This window comes from Gopherus evgoodei, unplaced genomic scaffold (assembly GCF_007399415.2).
Source record: "Gopherus evgoodei ecotype Sinaloan lineage unplaced genomic scaffold, rGopEvg1_v1.p scaffold_45_arrow_ctg1, whole genome shotgun sequence".
NCBI lineage: Eukaryota > Metazoa > Chordata > Testudines > Testudinidae > Gopherus > Gopherus evgoodei.
The window spans coordinates 981,151-1,007,634 of NW_022060066.1; the positions used below are offsets into that span (position 1 = coordinate 981,151).

Below are 26,484 nucleotides of genomic sequence, written 5' to 3' on the forward strand. Positions count from 1 at the left end.
ACTGTATGCATTGCTTCTATTTATTTAAATTTATTAAAATAAATAAATACTGTATTGTTCTTCCTATGATACAAAGGTATTTGGAAGAGAAAGATATTAAAATAGTTCCGAAACTAAGTCTGAATAATAAGGCCAAATTTTGATTCCACCGAACTACTGCAGTGATCCATCTGGAAGTGCTCATATTTTGTCTTATGCTATGCTTTCTTCCTATTGTGGTAAATAAATTACACTTTGCATGGTGAAGATGTCTAGTCACTCAACATACTACTGGTCACAACTCCTGTGGGAAGAACTGCAGGTACCAAACACAGTTGGAGAAATCACGTTTGGGACCCAGTTTGAGAGATGGAGAATGACATGATTCCACCCTAAGACAGGGATAAGCACAAAGCTTAGACCAAAGGGTTTGAAGTAAGAGACCAGCATGGGGAGAAGAGGTTGAGCTAAACTTTTAATCATAACAATTGGCGGGGTATTTCCTGCAAGGATAAGGAGGTGTTAGTACTGTTATGTAAGGCATTGGTGAGACCCCATCTGGAATACTGTGTGCAGTTCTGGTGTCCCATGTTCAAGAAGGATGAATTCAAACTGGAACAGGTTCAGAGACGGGCTACTAGGATGATCCGAGGAATTGGAAAAACTGCCTTATGAAAGGAGACTCAAAGAGCTTGGCTTGTTTAGCCTGGCCAAAAGAAGGCTGCGGGGGGATATGCTTGCTCTATATAAATATATCAGGGGGGTTAACGTTAGGGAGGGAGAGGAATTATTTAAGTTTAGTACTAATGTAGGCACAAGGACGAATGGGTATAAACTGGATATTAGGAAGTTTAGACTTGAAATTAGATGAAGGTTTCTAACCATTAGGGGAGTGAAGTTCTGGAACAGCCTTCCGAGGGAAGTAGTGGGGGCACTTTGTCCTTACACTTAGAAACAGAAGACTAGAAAGTAGAAACTACTTCTCCAAAGCTCAGAGACAGCAGGCAGCCAGAAAACAAAGACCTCAGACACACAATTCCCTCCACCCAAAGTTGAAAAAATCCGGTTTCCTGATTGGTCCTCTGGTCAGGTGCTTTAGGTGAAAGAGACATTAACCCTTAGCTATCTGTTTATGACAGGGCAAAAGACTTTTCTGGCTTTAAGACAAAGCTTGATAAGTATATGGAGGGGATGTTATGATAGGATCGTTAATTTGGGCAATTGATCTTGGATTACCACCAGATAGGTCTGCTCAATGGTCTGCGGGGAGATGTTGGATGGGATGGGAACTGAGTTACTGCAGAGAATTCCTTCTTGGGTGCTGGCTGGTGAGTCTTGCCCATATGCTCAGGGTTTAGCTGATTGCCATATTTGGGGTCGGGAAGGAATTTTCCTCCAGGGCGGATTGGCAGGGGCCCTGGAGGTTTTTCGCCTTCCCCTGCAGCGTGGGGCATGGGTCGCTTGCTGGTGGATTCTCTGCAGCTTGAGGTCTTCAAACCAATTTTGAGGATTTCAATAACTCTGTCCTGGGTTAGGGGTTGTTATAAAATTGGATGGGTGGGGTTCTGTGGCCTGCCTTGTGCAGGAGGTCAAACTAGATGATCATATTGGTCCCTTCTTACCTATGAGTCTATGAGTCTATGAGTATGGAGCCATTCCTCTCTCATCCACACAAGTATCCAAATGTGTCTAGCTCTCCAAAGCTAGTTACTGTTATTATTATTAATTTATATTGATTAAACCATGTTTGTGCATCGTTGTGTGTACTACATATACAATAGATAAAATAAGATCCTTTAGATAGATAGATAGATAGATAGATAGATAGATAGATAGATAGATAGATAGATAGATAGATAGATAGATAGTGAAAAATCAATGCCAGTTTTTCATGCCTCTTTTTATGTCTATGACTGTTGATGTCCAACTCATGATTTTCCTGTGATTATTTATCATTTGTTGTTATTGCTCTTAATGTTTCTTACTCCATTACTCTTTTACAAGAACTTCATTACATTCAGTACCTGTCAGCTTTGAGGCTTTTAAATTCATACATTATAACATGCTCTCTGTCTTATTGGATAAAATGAGTTTTCTTAAAAACAAAGCTACTCAGTTGGTCTAAATCATAGTTGTGATCGGTTGGATCACAGAAACCCCTTGGGAGCTGCCACCCGATGTGCCAAGACTACTTCTACCCCTGCCTTCCTTTCCAGCTCGGGGCCCCAGACACTCCGATCTGCTACAACAAAGACCCAGGGTCTGAATTACTTGCCCTAAAGCTGCAAGTTTACCTGAAAGCAGCTAACAGAAGTGTTCCTGTCTTTAGCACTCAGACTCCCATCTCCCAAATGTGTCTAAAACCACATAAATCCATTATACTCTGTATAAAGCTTATACGGGGTAAACATCTAAATTGTTCTCCCTCTATAACCATGATAGAGAGAGATGCACAGTTATTTCCTCCCCCAGGTATTAATACATATTCTGAATTTATTAAATATAGAAAGTAGGATTTAAGTTTTACCCTGTAGTAACAGACAGAACAAAGTAAGTCACCAAGCAAAATAAAGTAAAATGCGCAAATCTATGTCTAATCAAACTGAATACAGATAAGATCCTCACCAGTTCCAGAATGCTCCCTTTTACAGACTACTCTTTTAGGCTGGTTCCAGCAATCAATTACACCTCTTGCAGTCACTGCCCTTTGTTCCAGTTTCTTCCAAGTATCCTTGGTGGGGGGAGTGTATGGGGGAGGCTCTGTCTTAAGCCAACTGAAGACAATATAGAGAGGGGTCTCCCAGGGGTTGAAATAGACTTTATCTTGTAGGTGGAGACCCCCTCCTCACCCCTGTGCAAAGTCCAGCTGCAAGATGGAGTTTAGGAGTCACCCGGGCAAGTCACATGTCCATGCATGACTCACAGTTTTTACAGGTAGCATCCATTATTTACATGCTACCTTGAAGGTCCTCAAGTAGACTTCTTAAGTGGATTGGATCATTCCAAGATCCATTGTCCTTTAAGTGAGTCTTGATTAGGTACTTAATTTCAACATTCCTTTCTCCAGGAACTGACCAAATGCTCTACTAAGGTTATTTAGAAATCAAGCCAGTACATAGCCAATATTCATAACATTCATAACTTGAAAACAAAAATGATACATGCATAAAAATAGGATTAATACAGTCAGTAGATGAAAACCTTTCAGATATGTTACATGGCATATGTAGCATAAAACACATTCTAAGCATATTTCCATAAAGCTTTATGGGAGGTACCATCACAATGGTAACTTCTTGTGGAAACACTCAATGATTATGAATTTCAAACTCATACTCCTTTGAAGTTTCCTTTGGTGCAATGCTGTGCTATATATTTCAATAGTGATGCTCATTGAACACCAGGTCATTATTATTTGCTGAGACACTTGTGAAAATAAGTGGTGGTTCATTGACACTGGAGTTGCCTTCTCATGCTACAGTCCAAATCTCTTGACCTTCAGGATGTGCCCTGAGGCATACTCATTCTTGCAACTTTTCCTTGAAGTGGTGGATTGAAGAGGTAGCATGACTTGATAGATTAGTTGAGGTGCAAGAGTGTTATGGTGAATAGATGAGGAATAACCTTGTTGGGGTGAGTGAAAAGTGTTGAAGTTGATTGCTGGATTAGGGACACAAATTGTATAGATTGTGAATGGATCAAGTGACTTCTAGTCTTCCCATGATCCATTAATTATTGGCTATTGCCCAAAATCACTACATATGCCAGTGGCAAATCAATAAGCCAAGGCCCATGGGAGTTAAATGCTAAAAACTTTTGAGGACCTGGACTGAATCGAGTTCTTCTAAATTTCTTTCTAGTGCACTACCTTAGACTCCTTAGAAATTGCAGCCTAAATATGTCATTTTCATGTGCCAATATGGTGTAATTTGGGGGTGAAGAATAAAAGTAACATTTGCAAATGTGACTCCAAATAATTATTTCAAATATTGTCTTAATAATAACAAAGACGTCACATACAAACATTGATGGAGACCTAAAATGACTTGAAGTTGTCACACAACTCACTCTTTTATTGTATGCGCCAGCAATGTTTGGTTGGCAACAATTGTCCATTTTGATGGCTATCACAGTCTCCATGGAGAGAACATGAAGTTACTGGGATTGAGAGATTGAACTACCCCATCCCACTTCTGAGATGGTCTCTTTGTCTCTGCTGAGGTTGCTCACAGAGGGTCAACTGGACCCATTTTGGATGGATGGGCTGTTGGTGGGTTCTATCATGATATGTCCAAGGAGTTGAGACACAAATCTTCCCTTTTCACAGATATCAGAAGAGGGAAGGACACAGAGCCACTGCCTCTGGATTTGAACAGATGACTTGGAGATGAAAGTATGGCTTTCATCTCTTATCTCCTGAACTATCCCATGTCATAGTACTCTGCACAGTCTGTATAATTCACATGAAAAGATTCTTTTTTTGTGTTTAAGATCAGCAAGGATTTTACTGTTAAGCCAAGCTGGTTGCCTGCCATATTTACTATTCTTCCGACACATCTGGATGGTTTGTTCCTGCAACCTCAATAAGAAATCTTTAGAATACAGCCGCCTCTCCTTGACTCCATTCCCCCTCATGTTATTCTCCCAGGGCATCCTGCCCATCAGTTCCCTGCCGGAGTCAAAGTCTGTTCTTCTGAAGTTCAGGGTCCATGCCCTGCTGCTCTCCTTTCTTCCTTGTGTCAAGATCCTGCACTTGACCATCTCATGGTAACTTCCTTCCAGGGTCCTATGCACTCTTGCTTTCCCTACCAATTCTTCCGTTTGTGAGTAGCAGCTCAAGAACGGAAGGAGCCATTGGTAACCAGATGAAGTTTCCAAAGCCCTCAAAGTTGGAAACATTTTGGATCTCTCTCTAATTGTCCAAGCTTATATGTGCAAAGCCTCTTTAGGGATTTCAGACAGTCGGGGATAGATTCAAAAAAGGACTTGGGTGCCACATTTACAAAGGTTTTTAGATGACAAAAAGGATTTTCAAAAGCACTGTGGTACCTAAAACTCATGGTTTTCATAGGTCTTGTGCATCTAGCAGATTTTGAAAATCCCACAAGGCACCCAAATACATTTAGAAAGTTGGCCATTTTGTGTTGCAACCCTGAACATCTCAGCACTTAACCTTTGGGCACTTAGAAAATCACTGGGATTTGCAAACCCTGAGTTAGGTGCCCAAGCTCCCTGTACAACGAACAGGGAGAGACAGACACTGAAGAATACGATCCAGCAAAGCCAGTATGCATTGTAGGGAGGCATCTAACTTAACTATGGGAGATGCTGACCAGAAAGGTGTGTGCTAAGCCACACCCTCTAACAGGTACCTAAGTGCAAGTCTACACTTAAAACTCTGCATCAGCATAGCTGCCCAGATGCAGCTGCACCCCTGTAGTGTTTAAGTGAAGACGCTTCTACACCGACAGGAGAGCTTCTTCCATTGGCATAGTTAATCCACTTTCCCAAGTGGCAGCAGCTATGTTGACAGAAAAAGCGGTTCCCATCAACATAGCACTGTCCACAAGTGGGGTTAGGTGGGTATAGCTGTATCGTTCAGAGGTGTGGATTTTTCACCATCCCTCTGCTCTGGACCTCAAAAAAGTTTCTGAGTTCTTCCAACCCCCCGCAGAAGCTTACACACACATCCTTCCCCAACCCAAGCTCCACCTAGATTGTGGTGACTTTGGGCATCTAGTTTAACCCTTTCAGGGACAATGTAGTAGCAAAACAGAGAATGCAGGATGACCTAAAGGATTTCTTAAATACAGTAACTTTACTTTTAAAACTCTTGTGTTTTAGACATTATTTGAAAACAACAGTGTCCTGAGATGTCCCCTCCGTTGTTCTGGTCTCACCTCTTCTGGAAGTCTGAGATCCATCAGTGTTTCTGTCTGGGCAGAGTCCTGCTTACTCTGAACATGTACTTCTTACTTCTGGCCTCAGTCAGCCTCTCCTTGCACAGAATAGAATCCCGCTGTTCAATAGGACCCCGTCTCTGTGCCATGGGTTCAAACTGTGAAGTTCTCTTGTTCTATGGCTTGGCCTACCTAATTATACTTTTACACTTGACTTGCAGAGGTTTATTCTCCTTATAGTTTTCCACAGTAGGATTTAACTTCCAGTGTTTAAAGGGTGACTTTTTGCCTCTATCTACTGTACTTAAATTACTTTACTCTTTAGCCATGGTGTATTTTTTTTGGTCCTCTTAATAACTTATCAACATTTATCAATAAAAATCTGATCCTTCTAAGCCTACGTATCACAAGTCACATACATCAATGTTTATAGGAATATTGAGTTTAGCCCAGAATCTTTGGCCACAGCTTCTTTGGCATTGAGTTGGTGATGTCAATGGAACTTCTCTGCTTTAGAGCTAGTATAGCTAACACTGGAAATTTTACCCTTACATCTCTGTCACACTGACTTTCTCTTGGGTGACATTAGAAAAAATGGGTCTTTTTGTTTCTGAGCCATTGGCCAAATCCTGATCTCTTTGACGTGAAACGCTAAACCCGCAGCGACTTCACTTGGATCCAGAAATGGCTTCATTATTGCAAGACAGATATTCTTTAGGAAACAACAGAAAATGTTCCTCATCACAATAGCCTCTTCCAACCTAGCAAGAATGACACAACTTATAGGTATTTTAAAAACTTTTAATTAATAATAATAATAATAATAATAATAATAATAATAATAATAATAATAAAAAGACTCTAGGTCGTTAAGCATACAATCAATATTATAGTAATATCCCAGCAGTCCGAAATAAATTCAGAGAGAACTCAGTGTGACAGATCCAGACCAGTGGGGTACAGGAGTCTGGTAGAAGGCAAATATTCTGGTTACTGGATGAGTAGTTTTCTGTTGCCTGAGTGACAAGACCAGGGGCTGCACTGGAGTAATCAGGAACTTGCTAAAACCAATTAAGGCAGATAGGCTGATTAGAATACTTGCAGCGAATCAAGGCAGGGAAATCAGGGCACCTGGGTTTAAAAAGGAGCTCACTCCAGTCAGGGAGGGGGGAGCCAGAGGAGAGGAAGTGTGTCTGAGGAGCTGGGAACAAGAGGCGCAAGGAGCTGAGAGTGAGAGGGTGTGCTGCTGGAGGCATAAGGAGTACAAGCGTTATCAGACATCAAGGAAGATGGTCCTGTGGTGAGGACAAAAAAGGGGTTTGGAGGAGGCCATGGGGAAGTAGCTCAGGAAGTTGTAGCTGTCATGCAGTGTTACAGGAGGCACTAAAGACAGCTGCAATCCACTGGGCCCTAGGCTGGAACCTGGAGTAGAGGGCGGGTCTGGGTTCCCCCCAAACCTCCCAACTCCTGGTCAGACACAGAAGGAGTTGACCCAGACTGTGGGGAAGATCACTGAGGTGAGCAAATCTGCCAATAAGCGCAGGATCCACCAAGGTAGAGGAGGAACTTTGTCACATCAGCTACTCAGAAACCTCTTTTCCACCCCTTGGCCATGGTGGAAAGCAAATGTATGGCTCACTTGTAAAACTCTGTCAAAGTGATCATAGAATATCAGGGGTGGAAGGGACCACAGGAGGTCAGCTACTCCAACCCCCTGCTCAAAGCAGGCCCAATCCCCAACTAAATCATCCCAGCCAGGGCTTTGTCAAGCCTGACCATACAAACTTCTAAGGAAGGAGATTCCACCACCTCCTTAGGTAACCCATTCCAGTGCTTCACCACCCTCCTAGGGAAAAAGTTTTTCCTAATATCCAACCTAAACTTCTCCCATTGCAACTTGAGACCATTACTCCTTGTGATGTCATCTGCTACCACTGAGAACAGTCTAGATCCAGCCTTGGAACACCCTTTTAGGTATTTGAAAGCAGCTATCAAATCCCCCCTCATTCTTCTCTTCTGCAGGCTAAACAATCCCAGTTCCTTCAGCCTGTCCTCATAAGTCATGTTCCCCAGCCCTCTAATCATGTCTGTTACCTTCTGCTGTACTCTTTCCAATTTTTCCACATCCTTCATGTAGTTTGTTCTCCAGATGAGGCCTCACCAATGTTCAAGAGAGAGGACTGATATACCGTTAGCTTTTAGACTGAAGAGTTCAGAAAAAAAATCTGGCCGTTCAGATCTGGCATTAGCAGATGATATGTTAGCTAGAACGCTGGCAGAGGAACCTAACAGCAGTTTCATTAAAACTCTTGAAATTTCAAACTTTATGTTTTGCAATTTTTAATCATACATTTTAAAATATTGAAGAAAACATTCTCAGACACTGGGATCCAGGCTGGGAATATAACAATTTGCTTTGCATAGCCACAGGAATGGCTTTAAATGGACAGAAAAGAGTCACTTGAGCTGAGATTTTCAAAGGCAGCTCTAGGAAGTGAACCCCCCACCCACATTCATTTTACTGGGAATTTGGCATCCCCGTCCCCTAGAGACCCAGGAAAACTTCAGCCTTTGTATTTGTAATGATGTATTTAAAGTATTTCTAGCAGTTCCATAGCTGCAATACATGAGTATCTCAAGATATTTCAAGTAGTTATCTTAATACAGTCCAGGGAGGTAAGGAAGTAGCATTATCCCCATTGGGATGGGAAACTGAGGCACAGAGAGCCTAAGGACTAGGCATCTAATGGTGGTCAGACCCCTAAAATGTAGAGAGGTGCCCAGAGAGACTTTCAGAAGTGCTCAGCTGCCTTAAGAAGCCCAAACACCTTTAAATATGTGCTATAAGTGACTTGTGTAAAGTCGGACAGGGCATGTGTGACAGAACAGGGAATGAAACCTGCATCTCTGCAGTGGCAGGCTGCTATCCTAAGGGCTCAATCATCCTTCCTCGTCTGCTGAGAGGATAGGACTGATGCTGATTGATCCACTACATGCTGGGCCCTTAGCAACATTCCTGATGTCTCAGCCAGTGCTCTGGGTCAAGCTAATTTCCATGCAGTGGCGTGGAGTGTCTAATGGAAATGTCCCTTCTTGCAGTAGCCAGTGGGTCAGGCACAACTTCTACCGGCTAGTGGCAGGTGCAGTTTGGAGAGACAGTGTCCAACAGGGAAGTGGGGCATAGTGACTCAGTACCAAACCAGTCAAACACAGGATGTAAATGGAGAAGCAAGGAACTGAATGCTGGTTTGTCAAGTCCCAGCCTAGTGCTCTAACCGTTGGGCCAACCTTCCCCACTAAGTAGAAGACTTTAACTGAAGCAATGAAATATCTGCTGCTTTGGGGCAGGGATGGTTCCCGCAGGGGGATGGGAATGGAAGTTTGCTTCCCAGGTCTGTGCAATGGCTGCAGACCATAAACTCACCAAGACCAGTGAAGTCAGGGGACAGAAACTGATAATAAGAATCGTCCATGTAAAGTCGGCCTGCATAGAGAGTCACATCCTTTCCCTCTTTATATTCTGCAGCAGGAGAAGTGGAGCCCAGTTGCCTCTACCTGGCTGTGTTTGTTTGCCAGCATTTGTTTGACATGGGACAATTGTGCAAATACAGCAAGACTTTAATTGGCAACTGGATCCTCAGTTACTGAGATGTTCTGTGCATTTTTTGAATTAGAGCCAGATTTTTAAAAATATTTAGACACCCAAAGATGTACGAAGGAACCTAGTAGAAATTTCATAAGTGCCTAACTCCCATAGGTTTCAGTGTTTGGGTGCAGAGGTGCTTTTGAAACCCCTCTAAGTGCAGGTCTTTATCATTTGGAACCTAAATACCTTTACAAATCTGGCTCCTATTGACTAAGATTTATGCTCCCTGGTAGGGTTCAATTTTCAGCTGCTTGTACTGGGAATTGGGTGCCTGACTCCTCTAAACTGCTTTGGAAATCTTAGCCTGGAAGCCCAAAATACCTCAGCCTAAGGGTACATTGTTCCAAGGTATCTTCATGATTTAAGAGCCCAGGTCCCACCTTATAACATTATCCACCCGAGCTCAGGCCCAGGAGAATCAGGTGGGCTTGAGACCCCGCACTGCAATATCCACACTGATAATGTCAATGTGCTAGCTTGCTCCAAGCTGCAGTGTAGATATACCCTTAGGAGCCTAATTCTCGTTGAAAATTCATGGTCTACATGGCTTTTTCTCAGCACTGCTGGGTTTAGTCCTGGATCTTTAAAGGAATGGATGTCTGACACCTTTAGGCTGCTTTGAAAAACTGGACATTCGATGCCAAACCTTAGCCTGATTTCACAGAGTCGGGTCTGGGATAAGTCCATGGCTCTCAGACCCTTCCATCAGACCCAAAGTGGGATTTTCAAAAATTTAAAAGGGCCAGATTTTCAAAAGAATTTATGCACCTAAAGATGCAGATAGGGTCTTAGTGGGATTTTCAAAAGTGCCTAAACTTCATATATGCCTAACTTCCATTGCTTTCAACAAGAATTAAGTTCCTAACCTGCTCAAGTTTTTCTTAAAATTCCACTAGACACCTATCTGCCTTTTTTGATACCTAAGTATTTTTAAAACTTGGCCATTAGGCACTTTTGAAAATGCAAATAAATACCTTTGTGAATTCCACTCTAGGTCCGTAAAACAGAATGATTTCATTGTATATTAGACACCTAGGCTCTTTTGAAAATCCTTCTAGGCACCTAAAGACCTTTAGCATTCTGGCTCTTCTGTAAGTCCCAGCATTAATTACTCAGGAAAGGGAGAAGAAAATTATTGACAGATGAAAGTTGTGGTTATCTTAAGTTCCTATACACAAATGCAAGAAGCATGAGTAACAAGCAGTGAGAACTGGAAGTCCTGGCACAGTCAAGGAATTATGATATGATTGGAATAAATGAGACTTGGTGGGATAACTGACATGACCAGAGCACTTTAATAGATGGATATAAACTGTTCAGGAAGGAGAGGCAGGGCACAAAAGGTGGGCTAGTTGCATTGTTTGTAAAAGATAAGTATGACTGCTCAGAGCTCTGGTATGAAACTGTAGAAAAATTTAAGAGTCTCTGGATTAAGTTTAGAAGTGTGAGCAACAAGGATGATGTCGTGGTGGGAGTCTGCTATAAGCCACTAGAACAGGGGGATGAGGTGGACGAGGCTTTTTTCAGACAACTTGCAGAAGTTACTAGATTGCAGGCCCTGGTCCTCATGGGAGACTTTAATCACCCTGATATCTGTGGGGAGAGCAATACAGCAGTGTACAGAAAATCCAGGAAGTTTTTGGAAAATGTTGAGGACAATTTCCTTGTGCAAGTTGTGGTGGAACCAACTAGGGGCAGAGTTCTTCTTGACCTGCTGCTTACAAACAGAGAAGAGCTAGTAGGGGAAGCAATAGTAGATGGGAACCCGGGAGGAAGTGACATTGAGATGGTCAACTTCAGGATACTGACACAAGAAAGAAAGGAGATAGGGGTGGCTCCAAGCCCCAGCACGCCAAGAGCGTGCTTCGTGCTTCATGCCTCTGGAGGCACACTGTCCATCGCCAGGAGGGCAGCAGATGGCTCCAGTGGACCTCTCTCAGGCATCCCTGCGGAGGGTCTGCTGGTCCTGAGGCTCTGGTGGACCTCCCTCAGGTGTGCCTGCAGAAGGACCGTTGGTCCCGTGGCTCCGATGGACCTCCCGCAGGTGCCCCTGCTGAGGGTCCGCTAGTCCCACAGCTGAGGTGGAGCATCCGCAGGCATGCCTGTGGGAGTTCCACCGGAACCGCGGGACCAGCAGACCCTCTGCAGGGACATCTGTGGGAGGTCCACCGCTGCCGTGGGACTGGCAACTGGCAGAGCACCACCTGTGGCGTGCCGCAGTGCTTGGGGCAGCGAAATGGCTAGAGCCGTCCCTGAAAGGAGAGCAGCAGAATACAGACCATGGAATTCAGAAAAGCAGACTTTGACTCCCTCAGGGAGCTGATGGGCAGGATCCTCTGGGAAAATAACATGAGTGAAAAAGGAGTCCAGGAGAGCTGGCTATATTTTAAAGAATCCTTACTGAGATTGCCGGAAAAAAACATCCCCATGTGTCGGAAGAATAGTAAATATGGCAGGCAATCAACTTGGCTTAACAATGAAATCCTTGCTGATCTTAAACGCAAAAAAGAAGCTTACAAGAAGTGGAAGATTGGACAAATGACCAGGGAGGAATATCAAACTATTGCTCAGGCATGCAGGAGTGAAATCAGGAAGGCCAAATCACACTTGGAGTTGCAGCTAGCAAGAGATATTAAGAGTAACAACAAGGGTTTCTTCAGGTATGTTAGCAACAAGAAGAAAGTCAAGGAAAGTGTGGGCCCCTTACTGAATAAGGGAGGCAACCTAGTGAGAGAGGATGTGGAAAAAGCTAATGTACTCAATGATTTTTTTTGCTTTTGTCTTCACGAACAAGGTCAGCTCCCAGACTGCTGCACTAGGCAGCACAGTATAGGGAGAAAATGACCAGCCCACTGAGGAGAAAGAAAAGGTTCGAGGCTATTTAGAAAAACTGTACGAACACAAGTCCATGTGGCTGGATGCGCTACATCTGAGTGTGCTAAAGGAGTTGGTGGATCTGATTGCAGAGCCATTGGCCTTTATCTTTAAAAACTCATGGCGAATGGGGGAGGTCCTGGATGACTGGAAAAAGGCTAATGTACTGCCCATCTTTAAAAAAGGGAAGAAGGAGAATCCGGGGAACTACAGTCCAGCCAGCCTCACATCAGTCCTTGGAAAAATCATGGAGCAGGTCCTGAAGGAAACAATTCTAAAGCACTTAAAGGAGAACAAAGTAATCAGGAACAGTCAGCATGGATTCACCAAGGGCAAGTCATGCCTGACTAACCTAATTGACTTCTATGAAGAGATAACTGGGTCTCTGGATGAGGTGAAAGCAGTAGATGTGTTATTCCTTGACTTTAGAAAAGCTTTTGATATGGTCTTCCACAGTATTCTTGCCAGCAAGTTAAAGAATTATGGGCTGGATGATTGGACTATAAGGTGGATAGAAAGCTGGCTAGATCTTCGGTCTCAATGGGTTGTGATCAACGGTTCCATGTCTTGTTGGCAGCCGGTTTCAAGTGGAGTGCCCCATGGGCTGGTCCTGGGGCCGGTTTTGCTCAATATCTTCATTAATAATCTAGAGGATGGCATGGACTGCACCCTCAGCAAGTTTGCAGATGACACTAACCTTGGTGGAGAGGTAGATACCCTGGAGGGTAGGGATAGTATACACAGGGACTTAGGCAAATTAGAGGGCTGGGACAAAAGAAAACTGATGAGGTTCAAAAGGACAAGTGCAGAGTTCTGCACTTACAACGGAAGAATCCTCTTCACTGTTACAGATTAGGGACCGAATGGCTAGGAAGCAGTTCTGCAGAAAAGGACCTAGGGGTTACAGTAGACGAGAAGCTGGATATGAGTCAACAGTGTACCCTTGTTGCCAAGAAGGCTAATAGCATTTTGGGTTGTATAAGTAGTGGCTTTGGCAGCAGATCGAGGGATGTGATCATTCCCCTCTGTTCAACACTGGTGAGGCCTCATCTGGAGTACTGTGTCCAGTTTCGGGCCCCACACTACAAGAAGGATGCGGAACAATTGAAAGAGTCCAGTGGAGAGTAACAAAAATGATTAGAGGGCTGGGACACATAACTTCTGAGGAGAGGCTGAGGGAACTGGGATTGTTTAGTCTGTAGAAGAGAAGAATGAGGGGGGATTTGATCGCTGCTTTTCAGCTACCTAAAGAGGGTTCCAAAGAGGATGGATCTACACTGTTCTCAGTGGTACCCGATGACAGAACAAGGAGTATGGTCTCAAGCTGCAGTGGGGGAGGTTTAGGTTGGATATTGGTAAAAACTTTTTCAATCAGAGAGTGGTGAAACACTGAAATGAGTTACCCAGAGAGGTGGTGGAATCTCCTTCCTTAGAGGTTTTTTAAGGTCAGGATTGACAAAACCCTGGCTGGGATGATTTAGTTGGGAATTGTTCCAGATTTGAGCAGGGATTTGGAGTAGATGACCTTCTGAGCTCCCTTCCAACCCTGATATTCTATGATTCTATGGAGGATAACAGGACACAGAGCTTCAGGGAAATTCAGTGTTAAGTTTGAACTTAAGAAGAAACCCAATATTTGAAAGAATGGAAATACTCAGTTCAAAGCAGCCACACAAATTAACTCTCCCCCTCTGGCTTCATTGTGAAATAATGAAATATGCATTCTGGGAGAGACTTGGGCCTGATATGCACCTAAAATGGAAGTGACCCTAACTTCATCATTCAGAGCTGTGAAAATGTCATGCCCTGTGCGACACAGTTAGATCGACCTAACCCCCACAGTAGCCACAGTGTGGTTGATGGAAGAATTCTTCCATCAATGTCGGTACAGAGTCTCAAGAGGGTAGATTTACGACAGTGATGGAAAATCCCGTTCTGTGACTGTAGTAAGCCTTTACACTGCAGTGGCATAGCTTGTAGTGTAGACACATCCTCACTCATCCATAAATAGGGGACTTATTTATGAGTTTTCATGCACTACACTGTGCTTTACTCTTTACTGGACAGTGGTTTTGTTGACTCTGCCTAGCAAACACACTATGCACAGATGAAGACAATAAGTTCTGATTAGTGAGATGTCCAGACCATATTCACAACATCCTTGCCCCTTCCATGTGCCATGAGTTATACAAATGCTTCTAGGTTCAATGTTTGCATCTCTACACACACAAACTTCCTAGCACGGTTGAATTTACATACGGTTAGAATATAGGTCATCTGATGATTTTACTTTGAGTAGAGTTCCCTGTCTATGGCCAACATCAGACAGAAAGGTGAAAGGAATGCAGTAATGTGTAATTTCTTAAAGTGCCCAGCATTATGTCTCCTTCCTGAGTTTGCAGGAGCAGTTGACTTCACAGTGGTGGGGAAAGAGGGAATTCCTAAAGGAAAAAAAGACAACAGAAACACAAATGCTGCCAAACTGAAGTTAAGATTGACAGTTGTTACCAGTAATTTAAGAATAGAAATACCAAAAAGCAAGTGAAACATATTTTACAGAAGTTGGTGGTGGATCAAAAATTTCAAAACATTCGGGGAGGGTGGTGTCTCTGTTATAAACTGTAGCTTAGTGGTTTGCAGAGGTACCTGCAGAGTGGGATGACAGGGTTTGGTTTCCCTTTTTGCCTAATACAGAGAAAGGATTTGAATTTAGGTCTTCCGTAAGAGAGAGAGCATGCCCTGGGTTATGGGATATTGGGGTCTGGGGGTTTACCCTCAATCTCTACTCTTGAATCTCTGCTATTTTGTGTAAATAATTAAAGAATGACTGGAGCAAGGATTTGATTCTGAGTATCCTCATGAATACCTTAACCACCAGGCTATAGAATCATTCTTACCAGCTTTCTGTCACAAATACTAAGAATCGCTATGAATTGCCATTATGAAAGACAATGGACCCGGGATGTTACCTCCCAGTAGTTCATAAACTCACCTAGCATGTGAGCCACCACAAATAGTGGGTCCTAGGTACTTATTTAACCATCTACCCTTTTCCCCTGCAACTACACTGTTATTTTTTGTGTGCTTTCCCAATCAGAAAGGGAATACCTAAGCAAAATAATGCACAAAACAAAAACTTTGTTAAGGTTGTGAGTGGGTTTCTGACCCACACATTCATCTTCCACTTCATCGGGGGCACTGTGGTCTTCTTCCTAGTAGTGATAGCAGCTGATGGGTATATGGCCATCTATAAGCCATTGCACTACCTATCTATCACGAACAGAAGTATGTGCAGGGGCGGGTGGCAGGGTCATGGCTGGGTGGCTTTGTTCATTCCATTGTCCAGCTTGCACTGATCATCCAACTGCCCTTCTATGGACCCAACACACTAGACAGTTTGTAATGCAATGTCCCCCAAATCATCAAACTGGCCTGCACAGACAGGTATATAATGGAGGTTCTGATGGTCTCCAACAAGGAGCCTTCATCAAATGCTCATATCCTACACCATCATCCTTGTCAAGATAAGGACACATGTCATGGAAGGTAAGCACAAAGCCCTGTCCACCTGCGCAGCTCAGATCACTGTGGTGAATTTGCATTTTGGGCCTTGTGTCTTCATCTGTGACCTGTCTTTCCAGAAATTCATCATGGACAAGACAGTGTCTGTGCCTGTACACAGTGGTTACTGCCAATGGTAAATGCAATGATCTACATCCTGAGGAACACTGAGATGTAAAGTGCCATCAAGAGGTTAATGGGAAGTTTCCTGTGCTCAGGGAGGAAAGCGAACTGTCTAACAGATTTGTGATGCAGGACAGTTGCGTGTTTTGCCTTTCTAAATACTTCCAAGATTTCCCTAGGTATCTGGATGCTTCAAATTCATCAGTTTTCATGGGATTTAGACATGTTTAATCCCTTAGGCAGCTTTGAGATTCTAAATCTGCAATCTGAAATTATATATTTTTTTAATTTCAGAAGACCCACATGAAGGAACCTGATTACAGCCCTTATGACAGGGGTGGGCAAACTTTTTGGCCCAAGGGTGACATTGGGTTTGTGAAAAGGTATGGAGGGCTGGGTAGGGCAATCTATGCCCCCCCAAGAAGCCTAGCCCCCTCCACCTCACACTTCTCGCTCCCTGACTGCCCCCCTCGCAACCTCCCCATCCAACCCCCCCTGCTCCTTGTCCCCTGACTGCAGGGAAGGGGGACAGCAGAGGAGGGGCTGGTGGCTAGCCTCTCCAGCTGGGAGCTCAAAGGCCAGGCAGGATGATCCCAGCAGTGCCAGATGTGGCCCACAGGCCGTAGTTTGCCCACCTCTGCTCTGTGAGATAGAATTGTTGGTCAAGATTTTCATTCATTCAATAGTATGTACTTATATGGCCTCCATAACAGAGTATCTGAGGGCTTCACAACCCTTAGTCCTCACAACACCTTTGTGTAGTAGACAAATGCCATTGTCCCTGTTATACAGAAGGGGAACTGAGGGAGAAAGAGATTAAATGATTTGCCCATAGTTACAGAAGAAGTCCCTGGAAGATGAAGGGAACCAGCGCAGTTCTTGACAGTGCCATGTTAGTTCCTGTTAGGATATAGATATTCAGGCCCGTCTGTAAAGGCGTATACTTTAAGAACTTAGGTATATTTTTATCACTTAGCTAGTTACAGGGCTATAAAACAATGAATCAAAATCACAGTTCACCTGTGTATGGGCCTTCTCTCACTAAGATAGTCTGATGCCCAGTTCTTAGACTAAGGCCTTTGTCTAAGCAGCAGAGGCAGCCATATGTTTGAAAGGTACAGTCACATCCTCACAGTCCAAACTAGTCACATTGAAATAAGGTATTATTGGGCTGTTAGGAATACAGTCCTTTCCTGATAATCACCACCAGATAAAGAGAGCTAGAGATGGGGGGGGAGGGATAGTTCAGTGGCTTGAACATTGTCCTGCTAAACTCACAATTGCAAGTTCAATCCTTGAGCGGGAACTGTGGTAAAAATCTGTCTAGGGATTGGTCCTGCTTTGAGCAGGGGGTTGGACTAGATGACCTGCTGAGGACCCTTCTATCCTTACAATTAGTTTGATAGCATCATGTCTGGGAAGAATTCACTTCTCAAGAGCTACAAAGAGTCCTGTGGCACCTTATAGACTAACAGACATATTGGAGCATAAGCTTTCATGGGTGAATACCTACTTCATTAGATCCAGAATAACACAGCCACCCCTCTGATACTTCTCAGTGGTTGTGAAATCCTCATTTCTAATTTGGGTAGTGGCATATAATTGGTTAGATAGTTATGTTATAATATGTTAGGGTTCGTTAGACAGATTTCAGTAAAATGATTGGTTAAGGTGTAGCTAAGAATATTACAATATAAATTAGGCACAAATAGGAAGTAAATTGGGATTATAAAATAAGGAAAAAGGAACCTGGACTTAAGCTTGCTGGAAGTTCACCCCAATAGACATCACATAGTTTGCACATTCAGACTTTGGGTATTGTTGTTCTCTGTTCTCACAAGAAGGACCAGGAAAGTGGGAGAGTGAAGGAATAAGTGCTCTAAGAGTTCCCTAAACTGATCCTTTCTCACCTTTCACATCCTTTTTCTCCATGACCACCAGAACTCCAAGAAAGGGTGTGTTTCTATGTAAGAGATGATGCAAACAATCATCTTAATTTCACATTACTGCTGTCTTTTTATGTAATTTGGAGTCTTTGTATCTTTACTAAATGTTCCAATGAAATTGTTAATGTTTCAATTCACCCTCAGTGCATCATCATTCTACATATCAGGGTTCCTAACCAGACGATTAGAAAAACAGATCTTCTGTTTATCACAGGTCATTAAGTACCACCCAATGACCTCTATGTTTACCCCACTTCCCAGGAGCTAGACAGAGCTTCAGATAATAGCTCTACAAGGGGAAACTGCTTTGAGTTTGACTGATGCAGCTACATCTGCCTGAATGTGCAGAGACGCTGAACCAGTCACAAAGATAACTACATAAGGTTGAGGGACAGGCTGCTGTTTCAGGATTGCTCTCGCCATTGTTGGACAGATGGGACAATTCAGGGAGATAGAGCCCACTTTTTTACAAACTTGGCATCACTTCTCCCCACTCTCTCCAAGGGTGTCTCTAAGGTGGCCCTCCTCCAGCCAGAGTAGGCCCTTCCTCTGTCTGGGTTTCTCAAACTGGGCATTTTTCCAGTCTCTGATCTCTCACCATCACTGTCATTTTACCTAGGGACCCCAGAGCTAATGTTTATATATTTAGCAGGCAGTTAACCAGCAAGGAGTATATCTCATAGATTTCTGTCTATGAACTATAATCTCAAGATTTTAGAATATTTTATGTTTATTAAAATGGGATAGAGGTTCTAAGCAATGAGAATCTCATATACTGGAACAAACATAAAACCAGGCATCATGGTACAGATACTGAGGTTACATCAACTGAAATAGCTACATATCACTATGCAAATTTACAGCATACTGAGATCTGTTCTCATTGACTCTACCTGCATTATGGCAGATTTACGCAAGGTTTGTGTGAGGGTGGTGGGCGGATTTGACCCCTTAACGCCAATGGACCTACAATTGATTTACACCAGATGAGGATCTGACCCTTTATCATTGTTCATTCTCTCAGTCATACCTACAATCATTGTGAAATAAACATTTTTAAGATGTCATATAGGATTGCACCTTCAGACTAATGAGTCTGTTATTTTGGAGATGTCTGCAGGAAGAAAACATATAATTACTGAGAAAAAGAAAGAAAGAAAGAAAGAAAGAAAGAAAGAAAGAAAGAAAGAAAGAAAGTGGGTCCATTCATCCAAATAAAAATTGCAAATCAGATACAGAAAATCAAAGCAACACTGAATTCCTCCAAAGTTCTCTCTTCAGTGGGAAAGAAATGCTCCTTAGCTATTAAAAGTTCTATTCTTGAAATTAATATCATGGGGCAAAATATTAAGAACATGAAGACTGATTAGGAACTTTTGTCTCCTCTTCAGATTCACAGGCAAAGAATGGGCTAGATCCTCAGCTGGTGTAAATCCCCAGTAGCTCCAGTGTAGTTAAAGAGGCTTAATTCCCCACCTCATTAAAACTATATAATCCATCAGCATCTCATCCCCAAATAGTGTAAATCAAGGACACTCTGTGGAAATCAAAGGGTCACATCTCCACTTGGCATAAACAGCCCTAACTACTCAGAACTCAGTGGAACTGTATCAATTTACACCAGTTTAGGACGTAACCAGGAGCTTTTTGTGTTTGCCTCTGGCTGCTTCTTAGTGACCAACATCAGACAGAAAGGGCAGCCTGAACTGTGGCTTCCTCTGCTGGATGCATCACAAGAGCTGATGATGAAATGCAGGAGAAAAACATCTCTGCTCTCCAAGAGCTGTTTATGTGGTTGTTAATGAAGGAACAGGCTATTCCAGGCCATCTGGGGCTTCAGTGCTGTGGGCTCTAGACCTAGTGTAGGTCACATGTCTGTGCTTCAAATACATATTTTATTCTGAAGTCTCCTTGGGATGCCACTTGCCATTCAGCCCTGCCTTGTTTCTGGCCAAGAGTCCTTCCAGGGATGCTGCCATCAAATGAGATTCATTTCGTCCTCTGAGGGGGTTAGGTTTGGTTAGGGCTAGTTATCAGGGTGGTTTCTTCCTGAGATGAGATCAGAGCTGGGCTAACAGCCCTGGAGACCAGATTCAGCTATTTAACCCCAAGTAAGGTATATCCTGTGCTGTGATCGTATCTTTATCCCACACAACCCAGGATTAGCTCAAGAGTTGGAAGAGGCTTTCAATCCCCCATTTAATTTAGTCCTTCACCTCTCAACCAAGCATGATCCAAGTGGGAGTAGGGAGTGGTCGTCTATGGAGTGGGTTCCTGTCTGTAGGGAAACGCACAGACCCAGCCACTGAGGGAATATGGTGATGGGGCAGGGAAACAGCTACTGGATAATACTGTGGTGGGAGCATTATTGAGAGAAATAGAGACAGATAATGCCTGAGAATCTTGGGACTGGACTATCAAATGCTTCTCAGGCATGAAAACATTCCACAAAGACCAACACTGTAAGTTTGCTATTTCAGTTAATATGTTTGGGGTATAATACACTGGAGGAAATGTAATAATAGAACTTTTTGAAACTGTATCAGTTTACATGGGTTGAGGACTTTTGCACTGAACTCTTCGTGTTTGCCTCTGGCTGCTTCTTAGTGACCAACATCAAACAGCCAGGGCAGCGGGTTTCTCTGATAGCTGCATCCCAAGAGCTCCTGATGCAACATAGGGGGAAAAACATCTCTTCTCTATCAGAGCTGATTATGTGAAGTTCATGAAAGAACAAGCTTTTCCAGATTGGCTGGGGAGCTGATGCCACTGGGCTCTGAGCTATTGTGGGTAAAATGTCTGTGTTACAAATATATATTCTATTCTTCAATCTCCTTGGGACTAGTGTGGGGCATCAACCTTGTCTTCTTTTTAGCCAAGGGTCCTTCCAGGCACGCTGCAATCATGTGAGATCCAGGGCAGATGCTGATCCCCTTCTGTGGGGTTAGGGTCTACTAGGGCAGGATGTCAGGGTCATTTGCTCCTGAGGTTAAATCAGAGCTGGGCTCACAACCCTGGATTCTGGGTTCAGTTATTTAACTGCAGAACAAGCATATACTGAGCTGTGATCATGTTTGACATAAAACTCCTAGAGACTTCCAATGGGAGTTCGGCACCCAACAACCACATATTGAGTTGTGTCCATATTTGAAGAGTGCAGAAGTTATCATTTGTTATACAGCTTGGAGAGGCTTCACTCCTCAGCCAAGCCTGTCTGAGGAGGAGAGGAGGGAACTCCTATCTGTGGAGTGGGTCCCTGACTTCTGGTAACTGCAGAAAGACCCAGCATCACAGGAAACATGGTGAAGAGGCAGAGAAACAGCAGGTGGATAAATCAGTAATGGGGCATTATTGACAGGTAAATAAACAGGCAATAATTGAAGAATCCTTGTGGTGGATTTCAAATGCAGGGTTTCGCAAACTGGGGTTGCTGCTTGTGCAGGGAAAGCCCCTGGTGGGCCGGGATGGTTTGTTTACCTGCCTCGTCCGCAAGTCTGGCCTGATCGCAGATCCCACAAATCCATCACAAATTGGAAAATATTCCACAGAGACAAAACAGTAAGTTTGCTATTTGCAAATAAATATCTTTGTGTATTAACATAAAAGGCAAATTTCATAATAGAACTATGAGTTACAATTGGAACTCTTCAAAACCTTTAATATAATTTAAGCAAACATTTAGAGCTCCTCAGAGTTGTTGTTGTTGTTATTTTCCTAGCAGACAACAGTTGACTTTTCATAGAAATTGTGAAAACCAAAACTTTTTTCTTTTTGTTCATTGAGAACTGGATAGTTTCTGGTAAACTGTTTAAAACTGAAACATTGTCACTGAATTTAAGAAAAAAAATATTTAGACTTTACCAGTACATAGGTTGTTTTTTCAAGACTAGCAGAGACTTCCCTGGAACATGTCTCAGTTTAAAATCCAGTTTTCCTTTGAAATTATTTAAACTAAAAATGTCTGAATACCCCAGATTGGACTTGTAGATTTCAACCGGGGTAGGAACACTGATATAGTCCAATAATTGTACAGTTTTAACCCAGTCACTCTATTGTAACTGTGTTTATTTCTGTTTCAAAGGGACACTTGTTAAATGGTAAAACTGAGTAAGCAGCGAAGTTGGCAGCCAAGAGCATGGGTATTAAACATACTAGTGCCTCAGATAGAGAACAGTGAATTGACGTACCCAGCCAAAGCCTGTTTCTCTTATCGCTGCCCAAGGACATAGAGGATGTCAATGGGATTAGAACTTGAGATATTCTCCTCTAGCGCCATATGCACTGTCCCACAATGCTGCCCGCTAAACACAAATGCTGTAAATGGAGGCAGTGAACATACATATAATAAGACACAGCTCATTCCCCACAGAACTCACAGTCCAAGAAGACAAGGCAGAGAATGGATGAAGGGGAAAACAGAGGCACAAGGAGGCAAAGTGACTGGCTCAAGATTACATAGCAGGTCAGTGGCAGAGCCAAGAACAGAACCAAAGTCTCCTGATGGCCACTGACCCGCACAGCCATAAAGTGACAGAGGCAAATGACAAAGCACAGAGGTAGCAGAGCAATGCTGCTAGCCCATCAGTACACAGAGATGGAAATGCAGTCAGGATTTGGTGTCATAAATCAATATGTTTTTAGGCAGCTGGCCGTCTATGTGGTGTTGCAGTGAAATCGTTACAGGTCAGCTGTCATACAGAATGCCAAGTCCATCTCCTACTACCACGAAAAAAGGATATCAGGTAGTGCTGGAATTTTAGCACTTTAGTTTCTTGTCTAAGTCCAGAACCTGCTCTTCGTAGCAATAGGGGATCCATCTTGGCTAGAATTGTTGCATTGGGACTGTACTTTGTTCCATCCTTCACACAGCATTTTATTAAGCCACATCATGAGCCAGATCTTCAGATGGTGCAAACTGATGCAGCTCCATTGTCTTTAAGGGAGCTGTGCCAATTTACATTCATGTGATATAACTCACTAATCCAAGTTAATAGCAGTAACGAGTGCTGTGCATTGTTGACACTCACGTCATATTGTTGGGAGAAATCAGGGCCACTCTCTCTGTCACTGTAATTCCCCCACTGTCTTTGCTCTTCCCTCCACAGCCATCAAACAATGAACTGAGAAAGAAAATGTCCAACGAAACCACCCTGACCGAGTTCCTTCTCCTGGGATTTTCTGACGTTCGGGAGCTGCAGATTTTGCACTTTGTTACGTTCCTGGTGATTTACCTGGCAGCCCTGATGGGGAATTTTCTCATCATCACAGCTGTAGCCCTCAACCCCCATCTTCAATCCCCTATGTTCTTCTTCCTGGTAAATCTGTCAATCCTAGACTTTGGCTCCATATCCGTTACTATCCCCAAATCCATGGCGAACTCCCTCATGAACACCAGGGTGATTTCTTATCCTGGATGTGTTGCCCAAGTCTTTCTGCTTTATCCTCTTCACTACAACTGATCTTGCCTTACTCACCATCATGTCATATGACCGATATGTCACCATCTGCCAACCACTGCACTATGAGAGAGTGATGAACAGGAGAGCTTGTGTCCAAATGGCAGCCATTGCCTGGATTACTGGTATTATCTTCTCTGCCCTGCACACTGGGAACACCTTCAGGTTACCATTCTGCCAGTCCAATGACATCAACCAGTTCTTCTGTGAAATCCCCCAACTACTCAAGCTCACCTGCTCTCATTCGTACCTCAGTGAAGTTGGGGGTATTGCCTTAGGTGTGTTTTTAAGTTTAAACTGCTTTGTTTTCATTATTGTGTCTTATGTTCACATCTTCAAGACTGTGCTGAGAATCCCTTCTGAGCAAGGACAGCATAAAGCCTTCTCCACCTGCCTTCCTCACCTCACTGTGGTCTCTTTGTTGCTTTTCACTGGCATCTTTGCCTACCTGAAACCCACCTCTAGCTCAGCATCAGGTCTGGACCTTGCTGTGGGTGTTCTCTATTCCCTGGTGCCTCCAGTGATGAATCCCATCATCTACAGCATGAGGAACAAGGAGATCAAAGCTACATTGCAGAAACTGGTTGTGTGGAGGTTATTCACCAAGAGTTAAAATATCATTCACTGCAACTTGACTGTGATTTCATTCTGAGTTTCTTTGTAGATATAATCAACTGATGACAAAATTGTCTCTTCCAGAACTTAGGGTGTAATCTGTTGATGAAATCATGAAATCTGGACTAGCTTCACTGAAGTCAAATGAGTTAGAATAAGATTACACCAGTGTACATAAGATCAGAATCTATCTATCTATCTATCTATCTATCTATCATAGGGATATATAGGGTTGCTGTCACCTACAGCCTGGGGTATGAGAGTTTGGCTTGTGTGTTTGCTTGTTTCTTTTCATTTTGTTTGATTTTGTGGATTCATTTGGTGACTTGTTTCTTTGTTCAGGTGGCTTTCTTGGGGGAGGGAGGAGCTTGAGAGTGTGGAATATGTGTGACTGAATGGTGGTATCCATTTATTTTGTCATCTGTTCAAGGTGTCAATGTCAGAATCACCTTGATGAGATTTTCTGAGAGACATGATGTTTTGCTTTCCCCATGGATGAATAATTGAAAAAAAGTTTCTGCAGGTGTCTGTTCAAATGATTTTAATGCTGATGGGATTTTATTATGCCATGTATGATGTGTTAGGGCACGTAGAGCCTTCTATAACTGAATGTATTATTGTAATTTATTTAACTTTATTAAAATAAATATATACTGTATTGTTTTTCCTATGGTGCAAAGGTATTTGAAAGAGAAATGTATTAAAATGGTTCCTAAAGAGAAACGAAGTCTGAATAATAAGGCTAAATTTTGATTCCACCAAACTACTGCAGTGATCCCTCTGGAAGTGCTCATATTTTCTCTTATGTTATGCTTTGTTCCTATTGTGGTAAATAAATCACACTTTGCATGGTGAAGACATTTAGTCACTTATCTTAGTGCTGGTCACAGTCCTGTGGGAAGAAATGCAGGCACCAAACACAGTTGGAGAAATCACGGTTGGGACCCAATTTGAGAGATGGGAAATCACATGATTCCACCCTAAGACAGGGATAGGCACAAAGCTTAGACCAGAGAGTCTGAAGTAAGAGACCAAAGTGGGAAGAAGAGATTGAGCTAGCCTTTTAATCATAACAATTGAGAAGTAGTCGTTCACATCAACATGTAGCTTTGTATGGAGCCATTCCTCTCTCATCCACACAAGTATCCAAATGTTTCTAAATCTCCAAAGCTGGTTGCTGTTATTATTATTAATTCATATTTATTAAACCAGGTTTGTACATGGTTGTGTGTACTACATATACAATAGATAAAATAAGATCATGTAGATAGCTAGACAGATCATGAAAAATCAGTGACAATTTATCGTGTCTCTTACTCTGTCTATGACTGTTGATGTCCAACTCATAATTTTCCAGTGACTATTCATTATTTGTTGTTATTTCTTTGAATATTTCTTACTCCATTACTCTTTTATAAGAACTTCATTGCATTCACTTCCCGTGTGCATTTTGAGCCATTTTAAATTAATACATTATAACGTGTTCTATTTCTTTGCCTGATTGGATACAATGAGTTTTCTTTAGAAAAAAGCTACTCAGTTGGTCTAAATCATAGTTGTGACAGGCTGGATCACAGAAACCCCCTAAAAAATCATCAGGATTTGCAAACCCTGACTTATGTGCTCTGGTTCCCTGTATAATGAACAGGAAGAGACAGACACTGAAGAATGGGATCCAGCGAAGCCAGTATGCTTTGTTGGGTGGCACCTAACTAAACTACAGGAGATGCTCACCAGACAGGTGTGCGCTAAGCCACACCCTCTAAAAGGTACCTAATTACAAGTCAACACTTCAAACTCTTCATCAGCATAGGTGCCCAGATGCAGCTGCACCCCTGTAGTGTTTAAGTGAAAATGCTTCTACTTCGACAGGAGGACTTCTTCCATTACTGTAGTTAATCCACTTTCCCACATGGCAGTAGCTATGTTCACAGAAGAAGCAGTTCCCATCAACATAGCGCTGTCCACAAGTGGGGTTAGGTTGGTATAGTTGCTTCGTTCAGGGGTGTGGACTTTTCACCATCCATCTACCCTGGACCTCAAAAAAAGTTTTTGAGTTCTTCCAATCCCCCCAGTTGCTTACACACACATCCTCCCCCGCTCGAAGCTCCACCTAGATTGTGGTGACTTTGGGCATCTAGTATAACTCTTTCAGGAACAATGTAGCAGCAAAACAGGATGACCTAAAGGATTTCTTAAATACAGTAACTTTACTTTTAAAGATCTTGTGTTTTAGACATTATTTGAAACAACAGTGTCCTGAGATGTCCCCTCCTTTGCTGTGGTTTACCGCCTTATGGGAGTCTGAAATCCATCAGTGTTTCCCGCTGGGCAGAGTCCTCCTTACTCTCAGCAAGTCCTTCTTACTTCTGGCCACGGTCGGC

At 42.9% G+C, this 26,484-nt stretch overlaps 1 pseudogene; it reads left to right on the plus strand.

Moving 5' to 3' along the window:
- The first annotated feature begins 23,161 nt into the window (after positions 1–23,161).
- Positions 23,162–24,098, plus strand: LOC115642793 (annotated as a pseudogene).
- Positions 24,099–26,484: the final 2,386 nt, after the last annotated feature.